At 41.8% G+C, this 13,232-nt stretch overlaps 1 long non-coding RNA gene across 1 annotated transcript in view; it reads right to left on the reverse strand.

The window, feature by feature from the left end:
• Window positions 1-13,232, reverse strand: part of LOC138853434 (uncharacterized) — a 53,089-nt gene that overhangs the window by 26,972 nt on the left and 12,885 nt on the right. Inside the window, exon 2 of the long non-coding RNA XR_011392618.1 lies at window positions 1,805-1,897. This is a non-coding gene — a long non-coding RNA (uncharacterized lncRNA). The remainder of the gene's footprint in view (window positions 1-1,804; window positions 1,898-13,232) is intronic.

Here is a 13,232-nt window from a genome sequence, read left to right on the forward strand (position 1 = left end):
TTAATGATATCAACATTATTATAATCAGTACTAAGCTCTAAACCCACAAGGGTTTTAGTAAAAAAAAGAGTATGTTAAATCTCACATTTTTCATAATTTAAACATTATTATCTATTATTATTATTCGCAGTACTATTAGTTAAGTACACAACCCGCACATAGGAGAGAGGAACTTACGATACGTCGTCGTCAGCTCCTCTCTCCTATGTGCGGATTATTTGTATAATGTTCCAATCACGGTATTGTGCTTTTGTGTTATCTATTAAACTACCATTTATTAAATTATTTTCATATAATAAATGTTTGGGGGGTCGATGAACAATGTGAAACTTTATGGTGTAAGTGAGAACCACAAGTTTATATAATGTAATGCATGTGAGCACTGAAGAAATAACATGAACAGAATCTGAACTCTGCAATATTGTAAGCATCAAGAGACTGTGGTAGCTGAAGCTATTAATAGAGGTAAGTATTCTTGTGGTTGGTGACACAGGTAAGATATACAGACCGTGCTTTCTGTAATAGGGGTAAGAAGATGAGACAGTGTGTGTTTCCCTGGAGCTGGTGTTGGTAACATAGTCAACAAGTTGGATAATATCATGTCAGGTAACGGGAACAAGCAGATTATCTGTCTCAGTGCTGGTGGAAATGATATCGGGAAGGATAGGAGAGAAGAGCTGCTAGATAAGTATAGGTTAGCTATAGATTTAATTAGGTATAAGGGAGGGGGTCCCAATTATATGTAGATTGCAAAGAACTTGCAATCTCATTCATTGACAGCTGGGACAACTTTTACGGCAAACATGATATGTATGCCAGGGATGGGGTACATCTCTGGGGCAAGGGTGGTAGCATTTGCCAACTCGATCGAGAGGGCCATTGCTGACTTGTCTAGGATTTTAAACTGATAGAGGTATGGGTGTGTGTTGGAAATAGTCAGGTTGCAGCACTAGATTTGAAAGCAGTAAATGTTTAAAAGACATTATTCATCATAAAGTTACAAATAAAGACCGGGCCGCGGGGGCGTTGACCCCCGGAACTCTCTCCAGGTAAACTCCAGGTAATGGAACTGGTCAGCAAACAAAGGGAGACAGCGAGAGACTACCTCTACTATACTAATAGAAGGAGTGTAAGAAATAACATAGATGAGCTAAGATTAATTGCAAGTGCAGGAAGCATAGATATTATTGCTATAACAGAGACCTGGTTCAATCTGATAGAGAAATGCCTTCTGAATGCCACATACAAGGCTATAAATTATTCCACACTGATAGGGTCAACAGGAAGGGTGGTGGAGTAGCAGTGTATGTCAGAGATACTTTAATGTGTTGTGTTAGACAAAATATAAAATTAGAAGCGTCAACCACTGAATCTGTGTGGATACAGCTTCTCGAGGGCCATGAAAAACTAATCTTGGGTGTGATTTACAGGCCCCTAAACCTTGATAGGGAGTGCGGTAAACTTCTATGGGACGAAATTCGTTGTGCTAATGGGAGATTTTAACTTTAGACAAATTGACTGGAGCAGTTTGACAGGAAATTTAGAGTCGAGTGACTTAATTGATACGATTCAGGATTGTTTTTTTAAACAGTTTGTGACAGAACCAACTAGAGGAAATAACCTGCTTAACTTGGTTCTTGCCAACAGGGAATCACTAATTAATAATCTTGAGGTTAATGATGAGCTTGGGGAAAGTAATCACAAATCACTCAGTTTTAATATATCATGGAATTACCCTAATAATGGCAATCAGGTCTCTGTCCCTGATTTCTGCTTGGCTGATTTCATAGGACTGAGAAATTACCTGGGTGGGTTGAACTGGATTGACCTGCCTCTGGGTCAGGTAGGTGGTGATGGTTGCCAGAACATAGTTCTAGCTGCTCAGACAACTTATATTCTGAAAAGGGAAATATATCAAACAAAAATTATCCTAAATATATAAATAATAGATTAAAACATCTCATTGGTCAAAAGAGAGGCATATATAGGTGAATCAGAAGAGGAGAGGGGAGGTTAAGAAATCAGTATATTCAATTAGAGAAATAAAAATGGGAATAAGAAAAGCAGAGAGAAATTATGAGGTTAAAGCCGCAAGGGAATCGAAGACTAACCCAAAAGTATTCTTTCAGGTATACAGAAGTAAGATTAGGGACAGGATACGCCTACTCAAAAGTTGATAAATTAGACACATGTGCAACTCTTGGGTATCTTTATTGAGGAAACGTTTCGCCACACAGTGGCTTCATCAGTCCATACATAGGAGAAACTTGAAGAACAGGAGGAGAATGAGGTAATCAGTCCCTCAACCTTGAGTCGATGTGGTCAGTCCATCAATCTTGAGTAGAATACGTATTCTACTCAAGATTGATGGACTGACCACATCGACTCAAGGTTGAGGGACTGATTACCTCATTCTCCTCCTGTTCTTCAAGTTTCTCCTATGTATGGACTGATGAAGCCACTGTGTGGCGAAACGTTTCCTCAATAAAGATACCCAAGAGTTGCACATGTGTCTAATTTATCAACATGTCGGTTCTCTGAACCATTCATCTACAAATACTCAAAAGTTACTCGGGGCAGCTCACCGACAATGATAAGGAAATGTGTAGAATTTTTAACACTTCCTCTCAGTTTTTAAACAGGAAGATACAAGCGATATTCCAGAAATAATAACTTATGTAGAACGGGATAATAAACTATGCACGATTAGGGTCACAAGTGACATAGTTCTTAGACAAACAGATACATTAAAACCTAACAAATTCGCAGGCCCTGATGAACTGCACACAAGGGTTCTAAAGGAATGTAAAGAGGAACTTAGCAAACCTTTGGCTAATCTTTTCAACATATCACTACAGACTGGCATAGTGCCAGATAAGCGGAAAATGGCAAACGTGATACCTATTTTCAAAGCAATTGACAGGTCCTTAGCTGCGAACTATAGACCAAATAACCTAAGCTCCGTAGTGGGAAAATTTATAGAATCAATAATTGCCGAGGCAATTCGTAGCCATCTTGGAAGGCATAAATTGATTAATGAATTTCAGCACGATTTTGCAAAAGGGCATTCTTGTCTTATGAAATTATTAACTTTTTTCACTAAGGTATTTGAGGAGGTAGATCATGGTAATGATTATGATATTGTGTATATGGACTTCGGTAAGGCTTTTGATAGAGTTCATCATCAAAGACTGTGGAAGAAAATTCAGGCACACGGAATAGGAGGAATCTTTTCCATAGAGGTGTGGTTGACAGATAGGCAGCAGAGAATTTGCATAAATGTGGAGAAAGCAGAGTGGGGAAGCGTCATGAATGGTGTTCCACAGGGGTCAGTGTTGGGCCCCTTGTTCACAATCTACATATATGACATAGATGAGATAAACAGCTACATAAGCAAGTTTGCCTATGACACAAAATTGGCCAACTAATTCATACTGACAAGGGCATTAGAGCACTCCAGGATGATTTGAATAGACTGATGCATTGACAGATGTAGTTTAATATAGACAGATGCAAAGTTCTAAACATTGGACAGGAAAATAACCATGCCACATATAAACTAAATAATGTAGATCTTAATATTACTGATTCTGAAAAGGATTTGGGAGTTCTAGTTAGCAGTAATCCAAAACCAAGACAACAGTGCATAAGTGTTCACAATAATGAGAACAGAATCCTTGGCTTCATATCAAAAAGCATAAATAGGAGTCCACAGGTTGTTCTTCAACTCTATATATCCTTGGTTAGGCCTCCTTTACCGTATTACAGAATGGATATAAATGCACTGGAAAACATACAAAGGAGGATGTGCAAGAATGGTATATAATACCGACAAGATGAAATTAAGACACATGTGCAACATCTGGGTATCTTTAGTGTAGGCATTTCGCCATCCAGTGGCTTTATCAATACAAATTCTTGGACATAACTTGAAGACAGAAGGACTATATACAGAAGATGAGGTAATCAGTCCCTCAACCTTGGAGTAGATGCGAAGAGCACCGTAGTCGTGGAGATTCCGAAGCAAAAGCAAGGAGTCTGGCACTTATATAGTAACGTCAGGTGTGGCAGACGAGGGCATAGTCACTGGTAGGTGGGATTCCCCAGTGGAAGTAGGTCCTTCCCAAAGAGATGGGTTAGTTGTAGTAGAAGTTGTAGTCGTGAAGGTTATGTACATGTCCTCAGAATCAAGATTCCATGATGTTGCAGTATTCCGGGGATCAACGCCCCCGCAGCCCGGTCCACGACCAGGCCGCCCGGTGGATCAGGGCCTGATCAAGCAGGCTGTTACTGCTGGTTGCACATAGTCCATCGTACGAGCCACAGCCCGGCTGATCCGGCACTGATTTTAAGTATCTGTCCAGCTCCCTCTGGAAGGCAGCCAGGGGTCTGTTGGTAATTCCCTTTATACATGGTGGGAGGCTGTTGAACAGTCTTGGGCCCAGAACACTTATTGTGTTTTAGTGTACCAATGGCGCGCCTACTTTTCATTGGGGGTACCTAGCACCGCCTGCCTAATCTTTTACTTTCGTAGGGAGTGATTTCTGTGTGCAGATTCGGAGCCATTCCTTCTAGGATTTTCCAAGTGTAGATTATGATATATCTCGTCTGCGTTCCAGTGAGTACAAGTCAGGTGCTTCCAAGCATTCCCAGTAGTTAAGGTGCTTGTTAGAACTTATATATGCAGTAAAGGTTCTCTGTTCATTCTCTAGATCTACAATTTCACCTGCTATGAATGGAGATGTTAACGTACAGGAATATTCCAGCCTAGAGAGAACAAGTGATTTAAAAAGGATCATCATTAGCTTGGCATCCCTTGTTTTGAACGTTCTCATTATCCATCCTATCATTTTCTTCTCAGTTGTGATCGTGACACTCTTGTGATCTTTGAAAGTGAGATCCTCAGACATTACCACTTCCAGGTCCCTCACATTATTTTTCCGCTCTGTTGTATGGCCAGAGTTTGTAGCATACTCAGTTCTAGTTATTATCTCCTCCAGTTTTCCGTAACAGAATAGTTGAATACTGAGTTTCTATGGAATGTGTGTACTGTAGAGGGAGGGCTGGGAGAGTGTGTGGAGGGAAGAATGGGGGAGTGTGTGTGGAGGGAGGGCTGGGAGTGCGTGTGGAGGGAGGGCTGGGAGTGCGTGTGAAGGAGGGCTGGGAGTGCGTGTGGAGGGAGGGCTGGGAGTGCGTGTGGAGGGAGGGTTGGGAGTGCGTGTGGAGGGAGGGCTGGGGAAGTGTATCGAGGCCGGAGGGAGGAAGACAAAACATTGGCAGGGAACACCTAGGGTACACAGACTGGCCCGGGCAGCTCAAGGCCACCCCAGCTACCACCACTCACTCACCTTTAGTGTGTGTGTGTGTAATATATATATACGTATATATACGTATATATATATATGTCGTGCCGAATATGTAAAACTGGTCAATTAGCAATAACTCATTTAAAATTAAGTCCTCTCTGAATTTTTCTCTTAAACATTTAAAAATATTTTTTTTTCATTAATGTTAATGTAAAAATTTATAATTTTGCACTAAAAGAATCTTAGAAAACTTACCTAACCTTATTATAACAAGAACAATTTATCTTAGCCTAACCCAACTAAATATACTTTAGATTTGTTTACAATAATTTAATACTAAGCAAACACAGTGAAATATATATTTTTTCGTTAGGTTCAGAATGATTTTGGCGAAATTATTGCATACACAAATTTTCGCTTGTCCTATATGGCAAGATGAGCGTTGGTATTTAAGCCAAGATTGCAAGTTCTGCCTATTCGGCACGACATATATATATATATATATATATATATATATATATATATATATATATATATATATATATATATATATATATATATATATATATATATATATATATATATACTATAGTGTATATTAGTGCTTTATGGTTTGGGAAAAATGTTTGTCTCTGGCACCCTTGTCCAGGCAGATATTGCTTACCGCATTAATTTTAGACCAAACCACTGGCCTTCAATTTCATCCTCCTCCGACTTTCAAATTCAAATTCAAAGTTTAAAATACTAATTACAGAGGGGGCCACTAGAACACCTAGCATGGCTAGGCATTTCGGGCAGACTTAGATTAATTCTTAACTTTAAAATATTACAAATTATGAGGTAAGTTGGTATTATGGCTAAGTGACTAAATACTAGTTTGTGAGTTTAGCAATGTGAATGCTTTTGTTTTGGCACAATACATAGTTTCAATATTGGAGTATCACAGGCCAACTTATGACTAGTTAGGATTCATTATTTTAAGATTGAGATTGATATTTCTGTTTACGGTCAAATGGGTGAGTGAGTGTAAGTGTGAACCACCAGGTGGTATTCGTGTAATTAGTTGACGGGGTGGATCAGGGAGATAAGATGTTTTCTAACGGTAGTTTTGAAGGTGATGAATGTGTCTGCAGTTCTAGAGTTTTCAGGTAGGGTGTTCCAGATTTTAGGGCCTTTGACATACATTGAATTTTTGTAAAGGTTTAGTCGGACACGGGGAATGTCATAGAGATGTTTGTGTCTGGTGTTATGCCTGTGGGTTCTGTCACAACTATCAAGAAAGCGTTTTAGGTCAAGGTTAATATTGGAATTTAAGGTCCTGTAGATGTAGATTGCACAGTAGTAAGTGTGGATGTTCTGAACAGGGAGTAAGTTTAGATCTATGAAGAGTGGGGGGGGGGGTTTGCCAGGGATGGGATTTAGTGATTATTCTTACTGCAGCTTTTTGTTGGGTTATTAAAATTACTTTTCATTCATTACATCCATGTTTCCCTTCATTACTGCCAACACTTCACATTCCTTTTTACACTTACAGTGGAACCTCAAATTTTGAACTTAATCCGTTCAGGAGTTAGTTCTAAATCAGAATGCAGATGTAATATACACAGATTTTGCAAAAGCGTTTGACAAATGCGATCGTGGCGTAATAGCGCACAAAATACGTGCTAAAGGAATAACTGGGAAAGTGGGGAGATGGATCCTCAACTTCCTAACAAATCGAACACAAAGAGTAGTGGTCAACAGAGTTAAATCGGAGGCTGCCATAGTGAAGAGCTCTGTTCCACAAGGCACAGTACTCGCCCCCATCTTATTCCTCGTCCTCATATCAGACATAGAGATATACACCACAGCACCGTATCGTCTTTGCGGATGATACTAGGATCTGCATGAAGCTGTCATCTGCTGAGGACACGGTTAACCTTCAAGAAGACATAAAAAAAAGTTTTCCAGTGGGCAACGGAAAACAGTATGATGTTCAGTGAGGACAAATTCCAACTACTCCGTTATGGAAAACTGGAGGAGATAATAACTAAAACAGAGTAAACTACAGACTCTGGCCATACAACAGAGCGGAAAAATAATGTAAGGGACCTGGGAGTAGTAATGTCTGAGGATCTCACTTTCAAGGATCACAACAGTGCCACGTTCACAAGTGCAAAGAAAATGATAGGATGGATAATGAGAACGTTCAAAACGAGAGATGCCAAGCCAATGATGATCCTTTTCAAATCACTTGTTCTCTCTAGGCTGGAATACTGCTGTACATTAACATCTCCATTCAAAGCAGGTGAAATTGCAGATCTAGAGAGTGTACAGAGATTCTTTACTGCACGTATAAGTTCTGTCAAGCACCTTAACTACTGGGAACGCTTGGAAGCACTTGACTTGTACTCGTTGGAACACAGGAGAGAGATATATCATAATCTACACTTGGAAAATCCTGGAAGGAATGTCCCGAATCTGCACACAGAAATCACTCCCTACGAAAGTAAAAGACTGAGCAGGCGATGCAAAATGCACCCAATTAAAAGTAGGGGCGCCATTGGTACACTAAGGGAAAACACCATAAGTGTCCGGGGCCCAAGACTGTTCAACAGCCTCCCATCAAGCATTAGGGGAATTGCCAATAATCCCCTGGCTGCCTTGAGGAGAGAGCTGGACAGATACCTAAAGTCAGTGCCGGATCAGCCGGGCTGTGGCTCGTACGTTGGACTGAGTGCGGCCAGCAGTAACAGCCTGGTTGATCAGGCCCTGATCCACCGGGAGGCCTGGTCATGGACCGGGCCGCGGGGGCGTTGATCCCCGGAATAACCTCCAGGTAACCTTATATTTACCTCTTCACATCTTTTGCTGTCTCCAGGTCATAGGTCACCTTTGTATTCAACTGAAAAAGCCGCTGATCAGGCGAAAAGTTCCTGCAATAATATACCCAACTGTTGCACAAGTGTTGTACACATTTGTTTGTCAGTATTGTATGCCATTAATGCAATAATACTGCCACTTCTCGGCTTCCCTTCCAATTTTGACTTCTTTATATATGCTGTTACAACTCTATCCCCGCCCATACCACGGGCGGGGATAGAACCCGCGATCAGAGTCATAAAAGTCCAGACCGACGCGTTAGCCACTGGCCCAGCTGGATACAATAAGATTCGTCCAACTAGGTATATTTATAAACCATAGGAAGGTTAGCATAGGCACCACTATGACCACAAATGCAAGTTTTTACAGACGAATCTCCCACCAGCGTGGAGGGAGACTCTTCTGCCGAATAGATAAAACTAGTCAGTTAGCAAGAACTCATTTAAAATTAAGTCCTTTCTAAAATTTTCTCTTATACGTTTAATGATATATTTTTTCAATTATGTTAATGTAAAAATTAATAATTTTGTACCAAAAGAACCTTAGAAAACTTACCTAACCTTATTATAACAAGCGCAATTTAATTAGGCTAATCCAACTAAATATATTTTAGATAAGATTACAATAATTTAATAATAAACAAGCACTATGAAATATATTTTTTTTCGTTAGGTTTAGAATAATTTATGCGAAATTATTGCATACACAAATTTTCGCTTGCCTTATTCGGCAAGAAGAGCGTTGCTATTTAAGCCAAAATTGGAAGTTTTACCTATTCGGCACGACATACATACATACATATATATATATATATATATATATATATATATATATATATATATATATATATATATATATCGCCCAACGAAATCGGAAACGTACAAATAGAAGTACACATGCAAGGGTGACGTGGCGCTCAGTGCTGAGCAATGCGATCAATAAGGTAAAGTCCCATGTTTTGTTATACTACATCCCTCCTAGCAGATATAAAACGGTGCCTGTGGGTCGCATCGAGGGAAGAACTTGCTATGCAGTGAGTAAGAAAACTACAGTTCTCCTAGAAGTATACAAGTAAGAGATATCCGCAGATTGCGAAGAATCTAACACAAAAAGGCCCACATAGAAACACGATTTATATACGCCTACTTAAGCCGCTGTTATATTTTACAGCACAAAAATAAATGAATAAGTTGCCAATAACAACACTCCATCGTTAATAACCAACAATGAATGGGCAGATGCTATGTTTAGGTGGCTGCAGAGGAAGTGAGACAGGAAAATTATCCTGCGTGAGGAAGTGTAATACGAAAAAACATTCTATGTGAGGAAGTGACAGGAAAACAATCCTATGTGAGGAAGTGACAGGAAAACAATCTTATGTGAGTAAGTGAAAGGAAAACAATCCTATGTGAGGAAGTGACAGGAAAACAATCCTATGTGCGGAAGTGACAGGAAAACAATCCTATGTGCGGAAGTGACAGGAAAACAATCCTATGTGAGGAAGTGAAAGGAAAACAATCCTATGTGAGGAAGTGAAAGGAAAACAATCCTATGTGAGGAAGTGACAGGAAAACAATCCTATGTGCGGAAGTGACAGGAAAACAATCCTATGTGCGGAAGTTACAGGAAAACAATCCTATGTGCGGAAGTGACAGGAAAACAATCCTATGTGCGGAAGTGACAGGAAAACAATCCTATGTGAGGAAGTGACAGGAAAACAATCCTATGTGCGGAAGTGACAGGAAAACAATCCTATGTGCGGAAGTGACAGGAAAACAATCTATGTGAGTGACAGGCAAACAATCCTATGTGAGTAAGTGACAGGAAAACAATCCTATGTGAGGAAGTGACAGGAAAACAATCCTATGCGAGTAAGTGACAGGAAAACAATCCTATGTGAGGAAGTGACAGGAAAACAATCCTATGTGAGTAAGTGACAGGAAAACAATCCTATGTGAGGAAGTGACAGGAAAACCATCCTATGTGAGGAAGCGTGAAAGGAAAACCATCCTACGTGAGGAAGTGTGAAAGGAAAACCATCTTACGTGAGGAATTGTGAGAGGAAAACCATCCTACGTGAGGAAGTGACAGGAAAACCATCCTATGTGAAGAAGTGTGAGAGGAAAACCATCCTACGTGAGGAAGTGTGAGAGGAAAACCACCCTACGTAGGGGAAGTGTGAGAGGAAAACCAACCTACATGAGGAAGTGACAGGAAAACCATCCTACGTGAAGAAGTGACAAAACCATCCTACGTGAGGAAGTGTGAGAGGAAAACCACCCTACGTAGGGGAAGTGTGAGAGGAAAACCAACCTACATGAGGAAGTGACAGGAAAACCATCCTACGTGAAGAAGTGTGACAGGGAAACCATCCTACGTGAGGAAATGTGAGAGGAAAACCATCCTACGTGGGGGAAGTGTGAGAGGAAAACCATCCTACGTGGGGGAAGCGTGAGAGGAAAACCATCCTACGTGAGGAAGTGTGAGAGGAAAACCATCCTACGTGGGGGAAGCGTGAGAGGAAAACCATCCTACGTGAGGAAATGTGAGAGGAAAACCATCCTACGTGGGGGAAGTGTGAGAGGAAAACCATCCTACGTGGGGGAAGTGTGAGAGGAAAACCATCCTACGTGGGGGAAGCGTGAGAGGAAAACCATCCTACGTGAAGAAGTGTGACAGGGAAACCATCCTACGTGAGGAAATGTGAGAGGAAAACCATCCTACGTGGGGGAAGTGTGAGAGGAAAACCATCCTACGTGGGGGAAGTGTGAGAGGAAAACCATCCTACGTGGGGGAAGCGTGAGAGGAAAACCATCCTACGTGAGGAAGTGACAGGAAAACCATCCTACGTGAGGAAGTGTGACAGGAAACCCATCCTACGGAAGGAAGTGTGACAGGAAACCCATCTTACGTGAGGAAACGTGACGGACAAACCAACCTAGTTTTCCTAACTCTTTCTCTAACCTCACAAAATGTGTCAAAAATCGCAGTAGCGGCACAATGCAGTTGTAGTAATTTTGTTTATTATGAAAGCTGCTCGTGCAAATGTATAAAAAAAATATTCAAGGCAATCAGGATATCACAGTGTGCTCTAACAATGAGAATTAAAACAAACCATTGTAAAACTAAATAGCTGTGGAGTTTATATGCTTATGGGTGTAGGACAAGGTAATGACTGGACGTTAGAATGATAATACGAAATACATCATTATTCACGAAGCAGTAATAACACACCATACCACGGGCGGGGACAGAACCCGCGATCAGAGAATCTCAAAACTCCAGACCGTCGCGTATGCGAAACACGGAATGGGTGAAGTTCGCACCCAAGGCGAGCGAGTCGTAAAACTCCAGGCAAGTGCGTAAGCCATTCGTCATGGGTTCAACCCCCCACCCGTTCCGTGGTTTGTTTACAGCACCAGTTCCGTGGTTTGTTTACAACACCAGTTCCATGGTTTGTTTACAACACCAGTTCCGTGTTTTGTTTACAACACCAGTTCCGTGGTTTGTTTACATGTTTCGTAGTTTGTTTACAGGCGTTATTACGATTTCGCGAGTAATGCTATCATATACGAAAAAACCAGGGAACGAGTGGGGTTGGAACCCAGGACGAGTGAGTGGTATAACTACAGGCCAGTACTGGTGTATGTCACTCTCCATGTGTTCAGGCCCACGATTGAGTGGTATAACTGCAGGTCGCAACTGGTGTATGTCACTCGTCATGGGTTCAGACCCACGATTGAGTGATATACTCATCATGGGTTCAGACCCACGATAGAGTGGTATAGCTGCAGGTCAGTACTGGTGTAAGTCACTCGTCATGGGTTCAGACCCACGAGTGAGTGATATAACTGCAGGTCACTACTCGTGTAAGTCACTCGTCATGGGTTCAGACCCACGAGTGAGTGACATAACTGCAGGTCACTACTGGTGTAAGTCACTCGTCATGGGTTCAGACCCACGAGTGAGTGGTATAACTGCAGGTCACTAGTGTAAGTCACTCATCATGGGTTCAGACCCACGAGTGAGTGATATAACTGCAGGTCACTACTGGTGTAAGTCACTCGTCATGGGTTTAGACCCACGAGTGAGTGATATAACTGCAGGTCACTACTGGTGTAAGTCACTCGTCATGGGTTCAGACCCACGAGTGGTATAACTGCAGGTCACTACTGGAGTAAGTCACTCGTCATGGGTTCAGACCCACGAGTGAGTGATATAACTGCAGGTCACTACTGGTGTAAGTCACTCGTCATGGGTTCAGACCCACGAGTGAGTGACATAACTGCAGGTCACTACTGGTGTAAGTCACTCGTCATGGGTTCAGACCCACGAGTGAGTGATATGACTGCAGGTCACTACTGGTGTCACTCGTCATGGGTTCAGACCCACGAGTGAGTGATATAACTGTAGGCCACTACTGGTGTAAGTCACTCGTCATGGGTTCAGACCCACGAGTGAGTGAAATACATCTGCAGGTCACTACTGGTGTAAGTCACTCATCATGGGTTCAGACCCACGAGTGAGTGGTATAACTGCAGGTCACTACTGGTGTAAGTCACTCGTCATGGGTTCAGACCCACGAGTGAGTGATATAACTGCAGGTCACTACTGGTGTAAGTCACTCGTCATGGGTTCAGACCCACGAGTGGTATAACTGCAGGTCACTACTGGAGTAAGTCACTCGTCATGGGTTCAGACCCACGAGTGAGTGATATAACTGCAGGTCACTACTGGTGTAAGTCACTCGTCATGGGTTCAGACCCACGAGTGGTATAACTGCAGGTCACTACTGGAGTAAGTCACTCGTCATGGGTTCAGACCCACGAGTGAGTGATATAACTGCAGGTCACTACTGGTGTAAGTCACTCGTCATGGGTTCAGACCCACGAGTGAGTGACATAACTGCAGGTCACTACTGGTGTAAGTCACTCGTCATGGGTTCAGACCCACGAGTGAGTGATATAACTGCAGGTCACTACTGGTGTAAGTCACTCGTCATGGGTTCAGACCCACGAGTAAGTGGTATAACTGCAGGTCACTACTGGTGTAAGTCACTCGTCA

This window comes from Cherax quadricarinatus, chromosome 30 (genome assembly GCF_038502225.1).
Source record: "Cherax quadricarinatus isolate ZL_2023a chromosome 30, ASM3850222v1, whole genome shotgun sequence".
In the NCBI taxonomy this organism is placed as follows: Eukaryota; Metazoa; Arthropoda; class Malacostraca; order Decapoda; family Parastacidae; genus Cherax; species Cherax quadricarinatus.